The sequence below is a fragment of the Schistocerca americana genome, chromosome 2, assembly GCF_021461395.2.
Source record: "Schistocerca americana isolate TAMUIC-IGC-003095 chromosome 2, iqSchAmer2.1, whole genome shotgun sequence".
NCBI lineage: Eukaryota > Metazoa > Arthropoda > Insecta > Orthoptera > Acrididae > Schistocerca > Schistocerca americana.
In genome coordinates, this window is record NC_060120.1 from 648,720,689 (window position 1) to 648,743,070 (window position 22,382).

Consider the following 22,382-nt stretch of genomic DNA (forward strand, 5'->3'; position numbering starts at 1 on the left):
TCAAATGGGAATCCCTGGAGGGAAGGCGACGTTCTTTTCGTGAAACACTATTGTGAAAATTTAGAGAACCGGCGTTTGAAGCTGACTGCCGAACGATCCTACTGGCACCAACATACATTACGCGTAAGGACCACTAAGATAAGACGCGTGAAATTAGGGCTCATGCGGACTCATACGGAGTCATACAGACAGTCGTCTTCCCCTCGCTCTATTTACGAGTGGAACAGGAAAGGAAAAGACAAGTAGTGGTAGAGGATACCCTCCGCCACGCACCGTGCGGTGGCTTGCGAAGTATCTATGTGGATGTAGATGTAGATGTAGTCTCAGTCCCAGAACATACAGGGTATCAGAAACTTTAGCATCAGTCTTAGACCATGTACTTACAGATAAAACTGTATAGTTTTTATAGAACAGCTTGACCTCTCTGATCATTACTGGTCATAGAATAAAGGTAAAGGTAGGCTTGGTAAGACCCATTAAACAACACACCTTGATCTTCTCGGAAGGTAAATTACATACCTTTTCTATGGTATTGCAAAATGAACCTGGGATAAAGTGTACACTGAAAACAATGTAAGCACGAATGTTTACAAATTTTGGCCATTTTTGAGAAAGTATTTCCAACAGTAGCCGCTTCAACAGCAGCAGCTAAGGAAAATAGATGTATAACTGCGAGTACCACAGAGTCGTCCCAGACACGCCAACTTCTCAGTTCTTTGCTAAAGCACTACACCAACCCACAGTACCGAAATTGCTACTAAAAGATATACAAGACAGTACTGCTTGCTACAACAAGCCGTTCAGGCACAAAACAATATATAGTGCAGAAAAATTAAAGATACAGAATTTCCAGGAACTGACAAATCTTGTAAAAGACTCTTTCTGTGATATGTGGAGAAGTTACAACAAATCTTCCTACAACATATGTAGTACCCACAATGAATTATTTTTCAAGCACAGTGTTTCCACAACAGAACTAAAAGTCAGGAAGACAACACAGAAATTAAACAATACGTAGTCAGCAGATATATACTAAGTTCCAACCTGTTTCGAGCGCTTGCACAGACGCCTTATAAGCCTCATTAACAGACAAAACAAATTAGTCCTTTTGTTCGGATGTTTTTCGAGAGTACATGAAGTTGTACCCCTAGTAAAGTAAGAAGTTGCAGAAATTATAGAAAGTAAAAGCAAGTTTCACTACTCTCAGCACTCTCAAAAATTATCCCTGCGGAGTCCTCGGCAGCAATGATCGGAGAGATCAACCACATTCTCCCAGGACAAAGATATAGAAAAGTGTTATGTTCCTTTATTTTCCAGGTCTAGTTTCGTAAGAACAAACTGAGGAGCAAATCTCCATGGTCATGGAACGAGTCACTACTTCTAAGTAAAATAGATAAAATAAAAGTAAACAATCTTATGCGGATGACAAGCTGCGAGTGTATACTATCATAATTAACACTATAACACAGGAATTAGGTTAATGTATTTTCAGGAACTTCCCGACATAATAGAAACGATGAATAAGGAAATTCTTCAGTTTAGTGCAGGAATTACTGCTAAAGTTTTGTAATTCTTGTGGTAGCTCATTGAAAATGGATGCAGCTGAATATTGCATGCCTTTATGCACAAGATTCAAGGAGGTACGATCTAAATGCAGACTGGGTCTCGGTCTAGTATTAACTGAGTGAAAGCCGCTAATTCTAGGGAATAAACTCATATCAATAAATAATGCATGGCTGGCAACAACGTGCCAAACTTCACACGTGCAACGCGAGGGGTGTGTGCAGGCCAAACCCCTGCTTGTCCCTCGGCTATTCTCGGTCCTTTTCGGAAGTACTCGGAACAGCGCGACATGTCATTTAGCATTCCAGTGCGGGATTTTTCGATCGGCACAACACTCTGAGTTCGGCAGAATCGTTGTGTCAGCGCTGGTTACTCTTAGCTAATTGTTCCTGGTATGAAGCAGTTTGGCAGATCTGTCTGTTCGCACGAAAAGAGGAAGTCTAACGATCTATCGAATCCTATAAAATGAATGGGAATGACAGAAGAGAGGGATGAGAATCGTTAATACGCAGGAACTGCGTATTTGCTATGAGACGTTACAATACCATGCAGAAAGATTTAGTTACAGTGAAAAAGCAAAAAATTACAACAATCGACAGACGAAATTCATTCATCTGTACATCAAGAAACACATTTTGCTAAAATTTGCAGGCATGGAGCAGGTGAAGAAATTGGTGGTGGTGCGAATAGTAAAATTCATGAAGTCGCACGCGTTAGTCCATTCTCAGCTGCAGTAGTTTCCAGTTGAACTTAATGAAGAGTATGGAGACTTCATATACACTATGTGATCAAAAATATCCGGACACCCCCAAAAACATACGTTTTACATATTAAGTGCATTGTGCTGCCACCTATTGACAGGTGCTCCGTATCAGCGACCTCAGTAGTCACTAGACATCGTGAGAGAGCAGAATGGGGCGCTCCGCGGGACTCGAAAGTGGTCAGGTGATTGGGTGTCACTTGTGTCATACGTCTCTACGCAAGATTTTCACACACCTAAACATCCCTAGGTCCACTGTTTACGATGTGATAGTGAAGTGGAAACGTGAAGGGACTCGTACAGCACAAAAGCGTACTGGCCGACCTCGTCTGTTGACTGACATAGACCGCCGACTGTTGAAGACTGTTGTAATGTGTAATAGGCAGACATCTATCGAGACCATCACACAGGAATTCCAAACTGCATCAGGATCCACTGCAAGTACTATGACAGTTAGGCGAGAAGTGAGAAAACTTGGATTTCATGGCCGAGCTGCTGCTGATAAGCCACACATCATGCCGGTAAATGGCAAACGACGCGTCGCTTGGTGTAAGAGGCGTAAACATTGGACGATTGAATCACGGTGCATGATGGGGCGATCCGATGGCAGGGTGTGGGTATGGCGAATGCCCGGTGAACGTCATCTGCCAGCGTATGTAGTGCCAACAGTGAAATTCGGAGGTGTGGTGTTATGGTGTGGTCGCGTTTTTCATGGAGCGGGCTTGCACCCCCTTGTTGTTTAGCGTGGCACTATCATAGCTAGGACCTACACTGATGTTTTAAGCACCTTCTTGCTTCTCAATGTTGAAGAGCAACTCGGTGATTGCGCTTGCATCTTTCAACACGATCGAGCAGCTGTTCATAATGCACGGCCTGTGGCGGAGTGGTTACACGACAATACCATCAGTGTAATGGACTGACCTGCACAGAGTCTTCACCTGAATCCTATAGAACAGCTTTGGGATGTTTTGGAACGCAGACTTGGTGCCAGGCCTTACCAACCTACACCGATCCCTCTCCACAGTGCACACTCCGTGGAGAATTGGCTGCTATTCCCCAAGAAACCTTCTAGCACCTGATTGAACGTATGCCCGCGAGAGAGGAAGCTGTCATCAAGGCTAAGGGTAGGCCAACACCGTACTGTGTTCCAGTATTACCGATGGAGGGCGCCACAAACTTGTAAATCATTTTGAGCCAGGTGTCCGGATACTTTAGATCACATAGTGTATTACTGAAAAGTACGTTGATTAGGTCAAGGGTCATGCCTGGAACGATTTTTCGATTTAAAACTCGATATTGTTGAATTTATGAAGGAAAAGGAAATTCTGGAAAGAAAATTAGGACATCTGGAATAGATTGCAGGCTTCGTATGTTGAGTGGACTTGCGTTAACACCGCCCAAAGTAAGACACTGCAAGATAACTTCTTGTTGATTTGATGGGAATCCATTTTAATAGAAAATCCCGTCGTAGAAGTAACAGTTTCTGTCAAAAACAGTCCAGTTCCCTAAGCTCACTGGCTTTAAAGAAAACGCGAAGTTTGAAGAACTCATTGTGACCTTGAAAGCATTACTAGGGTAGTGTTATAACGGTTTTGAAGACGCTTTCTTTCGTTGTTTAAGTTGAAAGTGCCCCTGTGCATGTACACGTGTAACTACTTGATCTGAGAGGTAATTCCAGTTATAATGACAGATGTTTTTACGTTAAAACTGTCCGGAACGTCTACATTTCTTTCCTCACGTGGAGTTTCCATGTCTCCATAATGAAGTGCTACAATATTTCGATCAGCTTATTTGTGTGAAACATTACAAAATAAGTCACTATTACACGTCAACTTGAATGTCAAACTGTCTGCGTCTGGCCGTATGCCGACAGTTCGTACCAGACAAAAATTACATCTTCAGCGAGCCAAAAATAATTTAACAATACTGAGCTTTTGTCATGTTTGTGATCTATGAAGTCGAAAAATGTGAAAAATAAACCACTGCTATTTAAAAGCAGTTTTCCTCTCTTCTCCCTCCTCATATACAGACAGCGTGGCATGGCGATGAAGGAAATGTGCAACGTAGCTGAATGCTTTGGCACTCGTACCTGAGTAGGGCCCGCGAGCCGAAATCTTGGCTACCCCTGAAGTAATGTAGCACCTTCTCTTTTCCTCAAAGCAGGTTGCTTTTATTCAGGATTCCAATGCATCATATTATTCCCCATTTTTTTGTTACAAAACCCTATTTTTGAACATAATCTTCGTTCAGTGGAACGGCTTTATACAACCTTACTGGCCCAGTATTGGTGGTAAGTTCCTGTGGGACCAAACTTCTGAGGTCATCGGTGTCTAGGCTTACACACTACTTAATCTAACTGAAACTAACATACGCTAAGGACAACACACACACCGATGTCCGAGGGAGGACTCGAACCTCCGCCGCGTGAACCGTGGCAAGGCGCCCTAGACGGCTGCCCCGCGCGGCGGGCCCTGTATGTGCGCATAGTACCACACTACTGGTCGACGTCTGAGCCAACGCCTTGCTACATCGATAACCTGTCCATCAAACACGTACCGCTTCCCGCCGAAAGCATCCTTTGTTGGGTCAGACAGGTGGAAGTCAGAAGGCAGGAGTCACAGCTGTATGCAGACCGCCAGCACGCGGAGATCGAACGGGTTTGCGCGACCTTGTTGGGATCATGACAGGCGCCCCACCCAACCACTCACCGTGCTTTTGTTAACTACCAGGCTCCCTAGTCTTTCCTCAAGTGCCTATGAATATCTCAGATGCTCTGACTTTCCATCAAAATAAACTCAATGACTGCTCTCTGCTTGGAACACACCTCCGTTACAGACGATATTTTGAAGGCTACGTTTAGCACTGCCACCAATCAGCCTTTTATAAAACAGTAGGGGATATTCTACCATGCCCCACAGCATCATTTTTTCAAGCACAACTGGCCGAGAAAAGAATGTGTTGTATTTTATATGGAACGCCCCTACTTGTATATTTAGAGACCAGTATCAGAATTCGGAGACACCTGAACATGAGCCGACAATGCAATGAACACAGTTCTAGAAGGCCGATTTCTACTGTAATCTCAATGCTAAATGCATCAATAAACTCGTTTTCTTTGTTCTCTTATGAATAAGACTTCTCTGTGTTGAGGAACTGTGGAATTCATTTGCACATTGTAATCAAAAGCGCGGGACGCGGACATCTCCTGCAAGTAGGCAAATGAATCCGGACTGCTTGTGCAATGTATTGGTCTTGTCTGTTCTCGCCGTGTATGGATTAAATTCTCTAACACAGCGGAACTTCCAAGATGGTGCTCCCACCCCCCCCCCCTCCCTCCCCCATCACTGCGTTACCAAAGTACGCAGTGGAACGCAGAGCATTGTTGTAAAAGGGTCCACGTCCGTAACTGGAGGTGTGCGAAGGCGACAGGCACGGTAGGGCACGGCAGGCGCAGCGTCTGGCGCCGTCGCCAGCTGTTGCCGTCCAGGCCGCCCCATCGATTTGCCAACCGCCAGCCGCCAGCCGCCATCCGCCACTCGGCTCCCGGCGACCGGCGCGCCCGCACCTCCGCACTGCAGCCGCGCCGCCAGCACACGGTGAGTACCGCAGGCCGACAGCCGGCGCTAGCGACCTTGCTGCTGCGTACACTGCGATGCGGGGCAGTCTAGCGTGAAGGGGCGTATCGAGCTGCCAGGGACCAGCGGTATTTGGCCTCACGTAGTTACGTGATACGCTTGGTTTTAGCTCTTTCTTTTATCCGTAACTGGTCCGTAGAACTTTTCTACTCCCTCTAGATCAGATAAAGCAACGTGGGCACCTACTTAAAGTTAACTAAAGAGAGCCAAACCGTCTTCAGGGGCGATACCAACCGTTAGTAGCTTACCGTATTGCTTTTGAATCTTGAAATAGTTGAAAACGCATGGTAGCGGAACGTCTGTGACGTTTCGATGTCTCTTTGACGCGAGGATGCGCTACATATCGCTTTTACATATTTCCAGATAATTAGAGAATTGAGAAACTGCTGACGTTGGGCGTTGTGATCCGAGCCAGTCTGACAAATTAAAAACATTAATAAATTACTCGACTGTCACTAATGCAACACTAACTTCTTCACACACTTGGGATTCATGACAAATTACGTATTGCACAGCTCATTAGGAATATTTCTTTCACTATATTTATATAGAGAGCTCTGCTATATCCTGTTTCACCATTTCGAAATATTTGAATGGTATAATGAGCATCGGCATTCAGTTCCATAATTAGGTTATAGCCTTTAGTAGGTTCAAAAGTAAAATCTGATTTGTATTGTATTGTATTAAACCGGTGACCTTAAATGACGCAGAGGCTTCATCCCGTCGTAGCCCTCAGTAGTTTACAATTCCACAATAGACCACAGCAGTCCACTCACCCCACCGCCGCCCCACACCGAACCCAGGGGTTATTATGCCGTTCGGCCGGTGAGAACCCCCAACCCCCGCCCCCCCCCCCCCTCCCTTGAAGCGTTGCGTCTCATACCAGACAAGTGTACGAGAGCAACCCCAAATATTTGCATGGTTCAATAATTATGATGTACGCGTACGTGGAAACGGTGTATGCGCAGCAAATGCCGAAACAATGTAACTGAGGCGGAATAAGGGTAATTAGCCAGCATTCGCCGAGGCAGATGGAAAACCGCCTTAAAAAGCATCCACAGGCTGGCCGTCACACCGGACGTCGACACTAATCCACCGGGCACATTCGTGCCGGGGACCGGCACGCCTTCCCGATCGGAAAGCAGCGCATTAGACCGCGCGGCTAGCCGTGTGGGCTCATAGTCTGATTTACTTTTAGTGATCCAAATATCTAAGTCAGATTTTCCTCCCTATCTCAATCTCTTTCTTTCTCTCCCTCTTCCTACCTCTCCTTCTCTCTCTCTCTCTCTCTCTCTCTCTCTCTCTCTCTCTCTCTCTCTGTCTCTCTCTCTCTCTCTCTCTCTCTTTCCTACAGTTTACCATCGACCTATAGAGGTAGCAATTCTTGATTGTTTTGAGCTGAACTTAAAAGCGAAATAAATTTTTGAAGTTATAGTGAGCAGTGGTCTGTTGCTCTACGTCTAACTGTTTGTTATTTTCTTATTCTTTTCCAATATAACAGTTCTGCTAAAATAAAGTACACAACTAAATCTTCTGATTTTCGTCTCATTGAAAATTCGAAATACAGGGAATAGTGATACTGTGAATCTTTTAATCACAGAGTCTACCTAGACGGTTCTTGGAACGAGATGACGACTGGTGCACCGTCATTCGCCCCACCTCCCTCCAGCGTCCTCTAATCACATCGCCGTCGATTGGGCAGTAGATCGAACCTTTTTTGCTTCCTTCTTCCTTTGCCTCCTAATCAGGTCGTTCCCAGGCAGATATAATCAGAAAGCAGAACATTTGAACTTACGTATTTATGCGAGCAACTAAAACTGGACGATGAATACAAAGCTGACAGAGAAAGCGTTCATACACCTACTGCAGATAAGTTACACTAGCTAACGGGCATCTACTCTCAGACCCAATTGTGCCTGTTGCAGTTTCTAATGATTCCTTCGTAGATGCGACTGCGTTGTCACGAAATACCGAAAGCAGTCTTATTTAGTCAACATTGTACTATTTATTCGATGCTATCAGGTAACAGTGCTATGGAACTCCTTTATGTCCGCATTCAGTGATATCCTACTCCCTCTTAGCCGTGTTTCGTAAGGAGGTATCAATGCTATACTCTGACCTTTGTCTTAAGTTTACCAACTCTCAAATAAACATGTCATCACACCATGCAAAAAATTGGTCACCCTTGGGGATATCACACTGATGACGCTTAACACCGCCACTAGCCCTGTAAACGGCGAGATTTCGGTGACGAAGAGAGTTCCCAGGTTTCTTCAAGTATGCCACAGGCACCTGAAGCCACTCATTGATGACTATATCCCGTAAAGATACCAAACTGCCGAGATTTCGTTTGCAGCGCTTCACCCGCTGTTCCACATAGCCCCAGGTATGTTCTATGGGATTAAGGTCGGATGATTTAGAGTACTTTCAAGTAATGACAAGACGCATCAGCCAGCGTAAAAACAGTAACATGTGGGTGCTGTCCTGTGATCAGTCCATTGTCATCTTGGAAGACGGGGGTGCCCACAGCGTACTCATGAAGACGTAGAAGACAGGGCAACTCTTGGTCACCGATAATGTAGAAATAAAGATTCTAGTTCACGTTGATGGTAACCCAAAAGAATGGGTCCAAGTCACCAAACGGAATACACCCTAAAAATGTCTCAGAATCAACTGCGGACTGATCTACAGCCACCACACACTGAGAGTTAAACGCTTCATGAAGCAGTCGGTGCACTCGACGCTCTGCGGCATTTCAAAGACGCAAAATCGCGATTCGTCGGATTGCACTACACGCCTCCACTCAACTACTGCCCAGTTTTTGTATTATTTTGTGTGCGTCATTGAGTAATGGCCTTTTACGAGAATCTTGATTACAAATCTCGGAAACGGAGTGAGATGGACTTGCATTCACGAAAGCAGCAATTCATGTCGGATAGAAAGCAGTTTGTCATTACTTAGCCGTGACATTCGTCTCCAGTCCCTGCCAGTTATAATCATTGTAGGACCACAGTTCCTACACGGTCTGACATGGATGCGACTACACTGGTGGGAGAAACTTCAGGACGAAAGCAACTTTCACACTGCCAAGTAACATAGCTGGATGAAACTGGGGCCACATTTAGAAATAATTGCTACACTATACGATTGTAAGTGAAACAAACACGGAATTGGACGAACAGAAATTTAGAGACAAAAATTACAATAAAGTCACCGAGATTTAGGATGGCCTTCTCGACATTACAAAAGGCGGGACATGGTTCTTAATAGATTGTTTTATCACCACGGACGGCCATGCATGCTCTTCAACTTGCCCCCGTACTGGCCATGAGGTTGTTCTTGTGGTAGGTCGTTCTGTTCCTCCAACGAAAGAATTGACAGTTGCAGGATGGTCGTTGATACATGTGGACGTGTTGCAGTTCGTCTCCCCAGTGCAACATACACGTACGAGACAGGGTTTAAATGGGTGAAGGGCAGGCCAGTCTGCTAGTCGAACAACCTATCGTTCCAAGAGTTCCTCCACCTGCGCTGTCCGATGCGGTCGCAAATTGTCTCCATAAAAATGAAATCAGGGCTGAATGCCACCCTGAAAAGACGCACATGCGGAAGTAGTATGGTTTCCAAATGATGCATACCGGTGAGTCTACAGAGTTCAAACATTTGGAGTTCATTACGCAGATGCAACTTCACGCTTGTAATGCCAAAACAATAACGTTCCACAATGATCCTGAGTACGTTCGTGCTCCCATCTCTCGCTATATTAGGGTACGTCCAGAATCGCTGCAGAGACTGCGTCTCCTCTCGTTCGAGAACAGCACATGATCCCACTCCTTGTTGGTCCAGTCTCGATGCTTTTCAGACCATCGCAAATCTTTGAACGCGGTACATTCACCGGTCAACGTTATTGTGACTCTGTACTCCTTACCAATGTGCGTCTTTCAGTTGTGCAGTCGGCCCTGACTTCAGATGGTTCAGATGGCTCAGAGCACTATGGGACTTAATATCTGAGGTCATCAGATTTAGAATACTTAAACCTAACTAACCTAAGAACATCACACACATCCATGCCCGAGGCAGGATTCGAACCTGCGACCGTAGCAGCAGCGCGATTCCGGGCTGAAGTGCCTAGAACCGCTCGGCCACAGCGGTCGGCTCCCTGACTTCATGTCTGTGGATTACAAAGTGCGTGTGGAGGAGCTCTTGCAACGAGAGGAAATTCAGCGAATGGACTGACCTGCCAGTTCCCCCAAATTAGGCCCCATCGTGCACAAATGGGAAGCGTTGGGAAGACGCTTTGTAGCACGTCACATTACCAACGACCATCAAGCAGTTGTCAACCGAGTAGGTGAAGGAATTGAACGCCCTACCTCAAGAACTCCTTATCGACCTTTTGGTCAGCATGGAAGCAGCCTGCTGTCACTGTCAGCGGTGATCACACACCCTATTAAGAACCATGTGCTGCCGTTTGTAATGTTCAGGGGGCAATCATAGATCTCGCTGACTTCAATGTAATTATTGCCTTTGAATAAACGCGTCATTTCTCTTCGTCTCGTTGTGTATGTCTTTCAATTAACCTCTGTACTTCAGTTTGGCAGTTCCTTCTATGAATGGCTCAAGTTTCATTGAGATATGTTACTTGGCAGCGAGAGAACATGCGAAAGTTACTTTCGTCCTGAAGTTTTGCACACCAGTATAGTGAGCTGTTCCTAGTAAACCCGTTCGGCAGACCACTTTGTTACACCAACAAATTGGGCAGCCTTTGTTTTGACGTGGTGATCACGGGCACTTCCAAACACACTAGCTGCTTTCTGTCACTTCTCCACGTCGCCCCATCTTACTGCGCTCGCCTGTGTTCCACACAACGGTGTAGCACGTGCGCACCACTTCACTGCCAAGAATTACGTCAGCGGTGGATGATCATATAATCGCCTGGTACAGTTTTACACCATCTGCAGCGTTCCAAAGCGACCTGTGTGCTCCTGTGTCGTGTTGCTAATATTTCGTCCGGTGAACTAATTTCCACCCAGGCGGTTCTTCAAAACAGAGTGAATCTGCGAGGAATCAAACACTGAAGACAGTCTCTGAATAATGCAGACAGCTAAACGACACCTTAATCCTTACCAGTGCTTTGTTTAAATGTGTCTTCACATTTCACACTATGTAATGGAACGACATTACAGCTTTAGGAGACATTCTTGAGTGAAAGATTTATTAGTTTACGATTCCATTTCTGTCACCTATACTCTTAAAATCTAGTATGCGTTCCATCTCGACACATTTCATTACGTAGTCAGCAAGAACGTGAACGTATGATTCATTTTTGGTACTTCCTGCTCACATTTAAACATCGTTCCTGTCAAACACAACTAGCTCATTACTCACATGAAGTGCTGAGTGCTATTGACAAGGGATTTCAGATCAATTCCGTATTCCTGGATTTCCGGAAGGCTTTTGACACAGTATGACACAAGCGTCTCATAGTAAAATTGCGTGCTTATGGAATATCGTCTCAGTTATGTGACTGGATTTGTGATTTCCTGTCAGAGAGGTCACAGTTCGTAGTAATTGACGGAAAGTCATCGAGTAAAACAGAAATGATTTCTGGCGTTCCCCAAGGTAGTGTTATAGGCTCTTTTCTGTTCCTTATCTATATAAACGATTTGGAAGACAATCTGAGCAGCCGTCTTCGGTTGTTTGCAGATGATGCTGTCGTTTATTGACTAATAAAGGCGTCAGGAGATCAAAACAAACTGCAAAACGATTTAGAAAAAATATCTGAATGGTGCGAAAAGTGGCAGTTGACACTAAATAACGAAAAGTGTGAGGTCATCCACATGAGTACTAAAAGGAACTCGTTAAACTTCGGTTAAACGATAAATCAGTCTAATCTAAAAGCCGTAAATTCAACTAAATACCTAGGTATTAAAATTACGATCAACTTAAATTGGGAAGAACACACAGAAAATGTTGTGGGGAAGGCTAACCAAAGGCTGAGTTTTATTGGCAGGACACTTAGGAAATGTAACAGACCTATTAAGGAGACTGCCTACACTACGCTTGTCCGTCCTCTTTTAGAATACTGCTGCGCGGTGTGGGGTCCTTACCAGGTAGGACTGACAAGTACATTGAAAAAGTTCAAAGAAAGGCAGCACGTTTTGTATTATCGCGAAATATGGGAGAGATTGTCACAGAAATGATACACCATTTGGGCTGGAAATCATTAAAAGGAAGGCGTTTTTCGTTGCGACGAAATCTTCTCACGAAATTCCAATCACCAACTTTCTCCTCCGAATGCGAAAATATTTTGTTGACACCGACCTACATAGGGCGGAACGATCACCACGATAAAATAAGGGAAATCAGAGCTCGTACGGAAAGATGTAGGTGTTCATTCTTACCGCGCGCTATACGAGATTGGAATAACAGAGAATTGTGAAGGTGGTTCGATGAACCCCCTGCCAGGCACTTAAATGTGATTTGCAGAGTATCCATGTAGATGTAGACATTTAACTACGTAACAAAGAAGTTTAAAGCAGCAGAACAGACAGGCAAGAGGTAATGCTAAAGAGACACATCGTCGCTTTTATCACAAAATTTACAGTCGCCTTTAAAATTATCCGAAGGCCGCATTGTTTCAACACTGGGCATGTAGTTAAGCACTCCGGCCAGGGGCGCATATACCGGGTCTCCGCTTACCCTTTCACACACACACACACACACACACACACACACACACACGAAACACATAACTGAAACAAACTGATATCATTCAAGGTGCGTATAACCAAGCGATTACAATACCACAAAAAAACGCAAAGACGTGGAAACAGTTTTTTTCCCTATTACTGGATCAGTGTAACTTGTAGACTACAGTGTTTCTAAAATGACCCACATCTGCACTATTGAGAAGGTGTACTGAAGATCGGCTGACCACAGATACGCGTCGGTGTTACGGTGGAATTTCGTGATACACTTGCTGTGCACATCCGTACATTGTCCTGCTGGAAAATACCCGAAGCTACACCCTGGAATGCAACTTAGGTACCAGCATGATATTGCTTATACAAGTCTGCAACATCAAGGAATGGCGAGTGTTGCACTCCGTGGCACGACACTAGTGTTGACACTGTGTGGCGCAACAGCAGGCGCAGACTTGAAGCGCTTCGCGGAAGCTCTGTCACTAGAGCACGGCGAAGGAATTTTGATCATGCTTAAAACACGCTCGTGTCAGCTGCGCGTCACATTTAACTCCCTTCAAAGTTTCTAACACTAAGATGTTACTCATCTGCTGTAAAATCAAATAATTACGAACAAACCATTGAAAAATACCAGTATTTACAAGTACTCAGTTATCTGCATCCTGCCCACTCTGGCGTGTCTGTAGTTGGCGGCGAGCACAATGGAGTGGGCAACAAAACTGCCTTCAGGGAGTGAGGGCGTGAGTTCTGATGAATCAGCAATTAATCAACAATGCAATTAGTCAGAGCGATTAAACCGGAAAGTAAGTTGTCATGAAGTATTCGCGAGCTCGCAGTCAAACTAAGTTTATAACGCATGAAGAAACTGTATACATCGACAGCGACCACGAACACCTCCAGCCACATGAAAGATTTTATACGAAACCAGTTCTCCTAGGCTGCTCACATTCTCCCTCCCACTCTAGTTCCTGTTACGATTACTGTCTCAGGTTACAAAATCGGTCTCATTTCTGATGTTTTCTACAGAAAGATTAATTACAAGAAGTAGGCTTGAAGGCTACAGCTATTTTCTTTCCCTTACCATAGTTCAAACGTCTGGTAACACCCATGAACTACAGCAAAATTTTCTGACATGAGTGGTACTGTGGGACAGCGACGACACTCTTTGTGCAGAACGACAGGCAAAGGGGGAAACAGCATCAAGCTGAATTACTGAGTCGGTCCAAGAGGCGAGATCGGAAGGTTATTGCAACAGCAAAGACTCCGAATGTCAGATGTCTTCACGCGAACCGCACCCCACCCTGACGTAATCCACAGTTTTAACTGAACGATTGTGTTAATAGGGTGAAAGATTACGTTGCACAGAAAAGACAAACGCGAATCATCAGACAAGGGGATGAGAAGGGATATAAATTATTAACGTAGACTCAACCGTTAAAGAGGCATATTTTATGCAACTTCAAATACTCTGACATTGCTAAGTGTCAACCCTTCCACTGCTGTAGACACGTATACACGTCCTGCTCCGTCGTTCTCCAGGTACTGCGGACTTGGGTTTTGGCTGTTGATGAATTACCTCCATATCTCGTTGAGTAAAAAAGATTTGAGTATTTATCATACAACATATGTACCTCTTTGCGTGCTATCATATGCAAAAAACCTCGCTTCGATATCTTGATTCATTTATGAAATCTGACAGTTATTATGAGCACATAATTCCCGGTCGCGTTACATGCGAAAGCCTATCGGGCATAAAAATTAATAATTCAAGAACGAACTGAGATATCATTCTGTTCTTTATTTTAAATAAAATTCCGATATCTTATCTCATTTAATATACCGCAATGTATAAGCTAAACTCAACTATACACAAAGTTTACGCAATGCGTTTTTACCTCTAAAAACTGTCTAAAATAGCGCTAATGTTTTACTTAATTTCATACAGCGCAACAACTGTAACACATAAAAAATAGAAATTCAGTCATTTCTAGATTGAAGATATCAGACTGTAAGATGTGCAAAAATCAATTTTATCCAGCGAACAGTTTTCTCACAATCGGATGAAAACTGTTTCATAGTGGCTGAACGCCGTCTCTCAGCACAGACAGCAGCATTTGGCGAGCAGTACACCCACATCAAAGTCGCGCTTAGCAAGAAATGCGGAAATGTAGCAACGAAAAATTGACGTATCAACGTACTGTGTCATGCAAACATGGGAAGTGATACCTTGTCCACAAAAATTCTTGTATAACCACTAGACATGGTCACCCATCGCTGTGAGATTGATTTGTTGTGTAGATCATCCCAAGAAAGAGTAAAACAGTATCATAAAATCATAAAGCCACTTTTTTAAATTTCTCTTTCTTTGTATATATAATTTGGTTGTCGGATGAACTTGGAAGGGTTGGTAATGCACTTTCAGTCAGGGATTAATCCCAGCCAGGTTGCATAGACGACGATAGGTCAAGCTGTAACGGAATTTCTTTTACCGCAGTCAGTACAAATAGGGAAAGAGAACTTGGATGCGGAAGACATTACAAAGAAGTCCCAATACCTCAGCTGTTGGAAACCTGACCACTGAGTCAGTCACAGATATAATTGATATTCTTTCACACAAAAATTGTCTTGATAGTTGTAAAAGTAGATAACAGACGAGAGGTTTCCCCTGAGACTGTTAGACAGAGAGAAAAAGGGGAAGAGAGAGACAGACAGACAGTGAGACAGAACCTGGTAGAAAGAGACTGCAATCAGTACAGGACAAGATGCATATACAGTTGCCCCTGCATCTACATGAGGAGGCCTTTTGACCCAGGACATCTTACTTCAACGAAAAACATGTGCTTCTCCCGCCACCCCATGGTTTTGGCAAATAAACAGAAAAACAAGCTAATGTTATTATTCACTATCGTGCACTCAGGACAAATCCTTACTAACATTGTAGATGGAGATGCTGCCAGACTCATCAGAGTGTTACATTGCGTGCAAACAGTCACTTGATTGGTATAGTACCGTGTGTGTTTGTATATTAGCGCTTCCAGTGTGTACTGAAGCCGCTTCCGTTTGTGCCTGTCGACTGAACATTTGCGTCGCAATCAATGGCCGTTTACTCAACTCGCGGGACTGTTGACATTACCGGGTGGCGTGCGGTATGAACGCTACGGGGTGACGGTGATCTATGACAGGGAGGTTCTTGAAAACTGGACAGCTCGATAGCTCTCGTGGCTGTAAAGGAAGGGGAACGATATCGGCTGTGCCCTTTAAATGAATCATTTATGTTCAGCGGTTTAGGGAAACACGGTAATATCCGGGTATATCCGGTAATATCCGGGTATACGGACACGGGTTTCACGCTCCGTCCTCCAGAATAAGCGTCCTGTGTGTTACCACCGCGTCACCCCTCTCCTTCACTCACCTGGTCGGATTCTCCCCAGCGAGTAGATTCCCGCATAATCCCCTTATGCTCTTACCATTTTCGTCTTGTACTTGCAGGATTTTTCTTGGCATTTGCACCGCTTCGATAAACGGGATTGCACACTGTACTTCACAACGTGGATAGAGAATGCGGTAAAGATAAAATTAGTGGAGAGGGAGTCCCTTTTCATCCAAGATAGGCCACTTCAAATACATCCATCTTCTAAATTTTTCCTGACTTTCGTCCCGTATCTACACGGGGTGGGTTTGTTAATTATTGTATTTGCCAATGTTAGTGGTAGAGGATGGGAGGATTCCCTCCTTGTCACCAGCCCTTCCTCCCCCGAAAGCAATTTGTGTACCTCATCTCCGCGTCTAGAGTTAACGCATGTCACATGTGAAAATATGCGAACGTTTTCTGAGTGTTTGCGAATCGTGTAACTGAGGCGTGGCGTAGGTATTCCGCGGTATTCACCTAGTGGGGCGTGGGAAACCACTTTAAAACCACATCCAGACCGGCCGGCACACCGGGCATTGTCGTTAACCAAGCAGGAGTTTCCCATTCGGGACCGGCGCGCTAACAGTCACGGCTATCCGGGAGGGTCACTTCAAATACGAGTCTTGTCCAGAAAGTAAGTTCCGATCAGTCGCGAAATGGAAACTACATTGAAAATCAGAAACGTTTTATTTGGGACAGTTGGCCCCACCTTCCAGTTACTTCTCTACATAGTCGCCGCTCCAGCTACATCTGTCGCATCGTTATTCCATCTTTCTAATACCCCCGTCATAGAAGGCAGCCGCTTGTGCTTCCCGCCAATTCCCTACGCTCATCTATAGCTTCTTGTCTGTGCGAAAATGTTGTCTTCATAGACAGTAGTTATTGTGAGCAGAGATGAAACTGAGAAGGATTACCGGCTGTAGTGCGGGTGATCAAACACTTCCCATCGAAAACGCTGCAGGAGCATTTTCATTGCCCCCGCAGATTGCGACCGAGAATTGTCACGAAGTAGGAACCGTATAACAGTTCTGTAAAGTGGGCTGCATAATATCAGGCGAAATCTCTCACCAGGAGCTCATACTTGGCGGGAGACACTATTTTATACGCATCTTTACGTGCTCACCATGCCCTCAGAACTGAAACGAGAGAAGTGATGCAACCGACAGGGATACTAGAGACACTGTCGAAAACATATGTGCCAAGCTTTATTACATTTTCACCGTGGTTTCCATTTATTGGCCGATCGGAACTTACTTTCCGAATATCCCTCGTATATCCATAACGAGTAAATATATCGAATCACTGAGCTATACCGGGCAATATGGCTAGTTTTCTGACTTAAGCAAGCAATTTTTAAAGTTTACTGCTACATAATTATAACGCTGAATGTTTTTAGGGTTCCGTATCCCAAACGGTAGAATGTAATCCTTACAGGATTGTTCGCATGTCTGCCTCTCAGTCCGATTGTTAACAACCCTTTTTCTCAGGAAAGAGGAGACGTATGAAGCTGAAATTTATACCACATACTAAATTCTGCATCTCTTGGTGGTGCAAAACATTTAAGCTTCTACGTCAAAGCGATCAAAAGATATGGTCATTCATGTGACGTATTTTGATACTCGTAAACTCACTGATCAAAATGTGTAGCGTACATCCGGTTGAGCTAGAATCATGAAATTTGGCACGAAGCAAGGATCCACAGTAAAAGTAAATGAAAAAATCAAAACATTGTTAATTTTTAATTACATCACACGAAAAAACTATTTTTTGTGTTGATCATTTGCAATCCGACTGCCTGTCTGTCTGTCAAGAGTCCTTTTCCTCAGGAACGGGTAGACTTATCGAGTTAAAATTCTAAAGTCCACGGTCCCTTGTCTGTGTAAAACATTTATGCTTCTACGTCAATGCATACAAAAGATACGGTCATTTGGGTCACTGATGTTTACCAGTATCATTATCGATAACAAGCTAAAATCGTCGAAATTCACTATTCTCCTTGGACAGGTGTACTACCTCTATACTTTGTACTGAATCCTCGGTACGAGAGTCCTATTGGTACTCATCCAGATTTTTTCTTCTAAAGAAACTATATAATATTTTCTGTGATATTCGAAAGAGCCTTCGAAGAAGACTAACCAACGTGTAACAAGACAATATTCCCGCAAACCGTTGTCCCAACGTCCGGAGAAGAGGTCCCAAAAAGTCCTCCTCACTGTACCAAATGCAAGCTAACACATAGCTGAGGTGGGGTTCGTGTGTGTATTATTATAACTGTCATATCAAGTGCTCAAAACGTTGAAATTTAACTTTGATAAATGGTATAAAGCTATTCCGCACAGACAATACTGCACGTTGCACTTCATCTGGACATAGCAGCACTAGCCCTTACTACACGGCACTTCATGCATACGGCAGTCGTCGGTGTTTCCTTATAGAATTCTTGTTTATTATTTCCCGAGACACAAAATGTTCAGAGGCGTTAAGACTGGCAAACCTGCAGTCCGTTTTATGGTTTCCAGACGACCAATCCAGTGATCTGCAAATGTTACGCTAAGAGAATCTGTAATTTTCTGTGCCGAATAGATGGGACATGCGTGGTATTCCTACCACACGTACTGCCTTACATACACTGCTATGTCTTGCAATAACAGCGGCAGTACGTCTGCTAGGAAGTATAGATACTTGTGGCTACTTAGAGCCCCATCAATAAAACAATTGCGAGATTCTTGACACTCCCGCTCTTCACCTAGTCGGACCGAGGTCGTAGTTTATGCACTTCTCTCAGCCACCGTGGATTTTCATCTGACTATTAGTGCATACTGCTGATGTCTGCTGGCACATGCTTTGTAAACGATGCTTCACCCATGAACAAAACATTGCATAAAAACGCCACATCAGTTTGTAGTTTCCGTAGACACTATTCAGAAAACTGTATTTTGAAATTCATTGCCATGAAAGTGTTGATGGATAGAAATAGATAAAGGATTTCCGTGATACACTAGCTATGTACGTGCGCCCTCACTTTTTCCTCCTGCAAAGTACACTACCTGATCAAAAGTTTGCGGAGACATACTAGCGTACACGTTTCGGCTTTATGTTGGCTTAAATTCTGCTGGGAACAGTTTCAATGAGGTGTCCGAATGTCTGTGAAAGAGTGGCAGCCCATTCTTCCTCAGGAGCTGAAACCAGAGAAGGTAGTGAGGCTGGACACTGGAATCTTGAGCTAAGTCTAAGTTCTAACTGATCCCTGAGATTTTCCACTAGGTTCAGCTCCGGAGTCTGGACAGGCCAGTGCATTTCAGGAATACTGTTGTCGATAAACGATTATCTCAAAGATGTTGCTTTATTGCAGTGTCCGTTGTTATGCTGATACCAACAGTCATCGTCTCCTAACAGTTCACAATGCAAAGCAATGTGTTTATATCCTTCTGTATTTTCTTGAGCGCATTGAGGGAGCACGCTCTAACTACTGGAAAGACCTCATAACGTAATACCACCTTCTCTGTACTTAAATACTAGCACTGCAGATAATGTTAGGTATTCGTTTGGCGAATTTTTTATTCTGATAGGTCCGCCTCTTGTGACATCTGGTGGCCAACACCGCACTATGCAGAGGTGTCCCGATATTTTTCATCTGTTAGTGTGTATTGTGTATTGTATTGTGTATTGAACAGGGGACCTAGAAACGGCGGAGAGGCTTCGTCCCGCCGTAGCCCTCGCTGCTTCACAACCGAACAGGCCACAGCAGTCCACCCACCCCACCGCCGCCCCACACCGAACCCAGGGTACTGTGGGGTTCGGCCTTCAGTATGGTGTACACATACGTGGAGACAGTGTTTGCGCAGCACTCGCCGACATAGTGTAATTGATATACTTATATTGATATGGTATCTGTTCTTTCGGACATGTCCGACGTAACAGACACCATATCCATATAAGTACGAGGGGCGTTCAGAAAGTAAGCTCCGATCGGTCGCGAAATGGAAACGACTATGAAAATCCGATAAAGCTTTGCACAGATGTGTTGGGTAGTGTCTCTAGTATAACCCCAGTTAGCATCACGTCGCTCTTCTCATTTCTGAGCCCGCAGTGAGTGCGTAAAGATGTCTAGAAAATAGTGTCTGCCGCCAAGTATGAGGGCCTGGTGAGAAATTTCGCCTGAAGCTATGCAGCTAACATTACATAACTGTCGTGCTGTTTCTTCTTCAAGACAATTCTCAGCCGCATTCTGCAGGGGCAATGAAGATGCTCCTGCATCGTTTTCAAATGGAAATGTGAGATTACCCACAATACAGTCCGCAATTGTCTCCCCCTGAGTTTCATCTCTGGTCACATGAACCGCTGTCTTTGAAGACAACATTTTGACACAGACAACGAGGTGTAGGCCAGCGTGGAGAATTGGCGGAAAGCACTGGCGGCTACCTTCTATGATGAGGCTATTGAAAAGTTGGTACAACGCTGTGACAAAAGTCTAAGTCAGAACGGTGACTACGTAGAGAAGTAGCTGAAAGGTGTAGCTAATTGTTACGAGTAAAACATTTCTGATGTTCACTGTGGTTTCAATTTGGCAATCAATCGGAGCTTACTTTCTGAACAGGCCTCGTATATAGTTCTGGCAACACCGGCCATGACCTTCTTCTTCTGTACGGATACACACATACTCCCTGAACTCTTACGGGGGTTGGTAAGAATGTCTTCCACAAGTAATGAGTGTGTTGGGGTGGGACACTACGTGTGTGGACATACAAGGTGAGAATGTGGGTCTCGAGGGAGGCGTGCGCGAGATAGTCCCTGCAGTCGCACTATCCTCTGTGCCCTCGGTGGTTCAGATGGATAGAGCGTCTGCCATGTAAGCAGGAGATCCCGGGTTCGAGTCCCGGTCGAGGCACACATTCTCACCTGTCCCCGTTGATACATATCAACGCCTGTTAGCACCTGAAGGTATTAATATCATTCTAAATAGTGTAACTGAGGCGGAATAAGGGGAACCTGCCCCCATTCGCCGAGGCAGATGGAAAACCGCCTTAAAAAACATCCAAAAGCTGGCCGGCACACCGGACCTCGACACTAATCCGCCGGGCGGATTCGTGCCGGGTTCTGCCACGCCTTATCGCTCGGGAAGCAGCGTGTTAAACCGCGGCGGGCATCGGTTAATGTACATGGTAGTCAGTAACATATTGCGCAGATACGTTATTCTTGGAGTTGTGTGATCAATGGACTGGATCAGTAAATGGTCATCCAAATTCGTCTTTTTGGCCGACTCAGGGCTTCTCCTTACTACCGTTCCTCTTTTTCCTGATGAAATGCACATAGGCATTCCTTGTTGAGCTCAGACAACCAGCCACAATAGGAGAAAGCTTTTATGTTCAAAAATGGTTCAAATGGCTCTGAGCACTATGGGACTTAACTTCTGAGGTCATCAGCCCCCTAGAACTTAGAACTACTTAAACCTAATTAACCTAAGGACATCACACACATCCATGCCCGAGGCAGGATTCGGACCTGCGACCGTAGCAGTCGCGCGGTTCCAGACTGTAGCTCCTAGAACCGCTCGGCCCCCCGGCCGGCAAAGCTTTTATGTAATTTACATACACCATTGCCCTGAACTAATTACACTGTCATAGGACGTAAAGCCTTGGCGGAGGAAAAGGAACATGTTGGATCCTCAAACCCGACTTCCCTGAATACTCACGTAACATTTCCGCGCAAGGTCATCCTCTTGTTCCGAAGTGACGGCTCTGCTGTAAAAGTGCTGGACTTACTCCGCTGAAACTTGAAAAGCAGCGACGCATTAGGTGCAGCCTACCCGACAGGCGAGTAGGGGCGGTGAGGGGTCCCTCCGCGCCTCACCTTGCACTTTCGTGCTTGGCACAGCGCGCCGTTGAGCCGTAGGCGCCGCGCGGGTTGTTAGGAGAAAGTCGAGGACGCGTAATTGGCAGCCTCTGCTCTGCTCTGGCCACGTTGCTCCTCGCGCGTCTTCCTTGCTGACACACTTCTGCTTCCAAGCTTCAAGTTTCTCCGTCTCTCTAACAAATCTGATACTGGACAGAGAGTCTTAAGGCTGTTGTTGGTCTTAGGTAAATCTTCTGTCTACTTGGAAACAGCACCGAGCGGGGCAATAATGTACAGCTTAAAAAAGTGCAACAAGTGTGGCAGACTGCTGTGTCACTTTACTTTCATCTATCAGCGAAGAAATTGCCCAGAGGGTTGAATGAAAAGTAAGGTCTCCACCTTCACACCTTGGCTTCGTTGGGAATATTTTAATAGGTAATTCTTAGAAAATGCTCTAGTTACTGCTGTTAACTTTAGCATATAAT

General features: G+C 44.8%; 1 non-coding gene across 1 annotated transcript; it reads left to right on the forward strand.

Annotated features, from left to right (window-relative positions):
- The first annotated feature begins 20,878 nt into the window (after positions 1-20,878).
- Positions 20,879-20,953, forward strand: Trnat-ugu. The gene has a single exon. It is a non-coding gene; the product is annotated as a tRNA-Thr (tRNA).
- Positions 20,954-22,382: the final 1,429 nt, after the last annotated feature.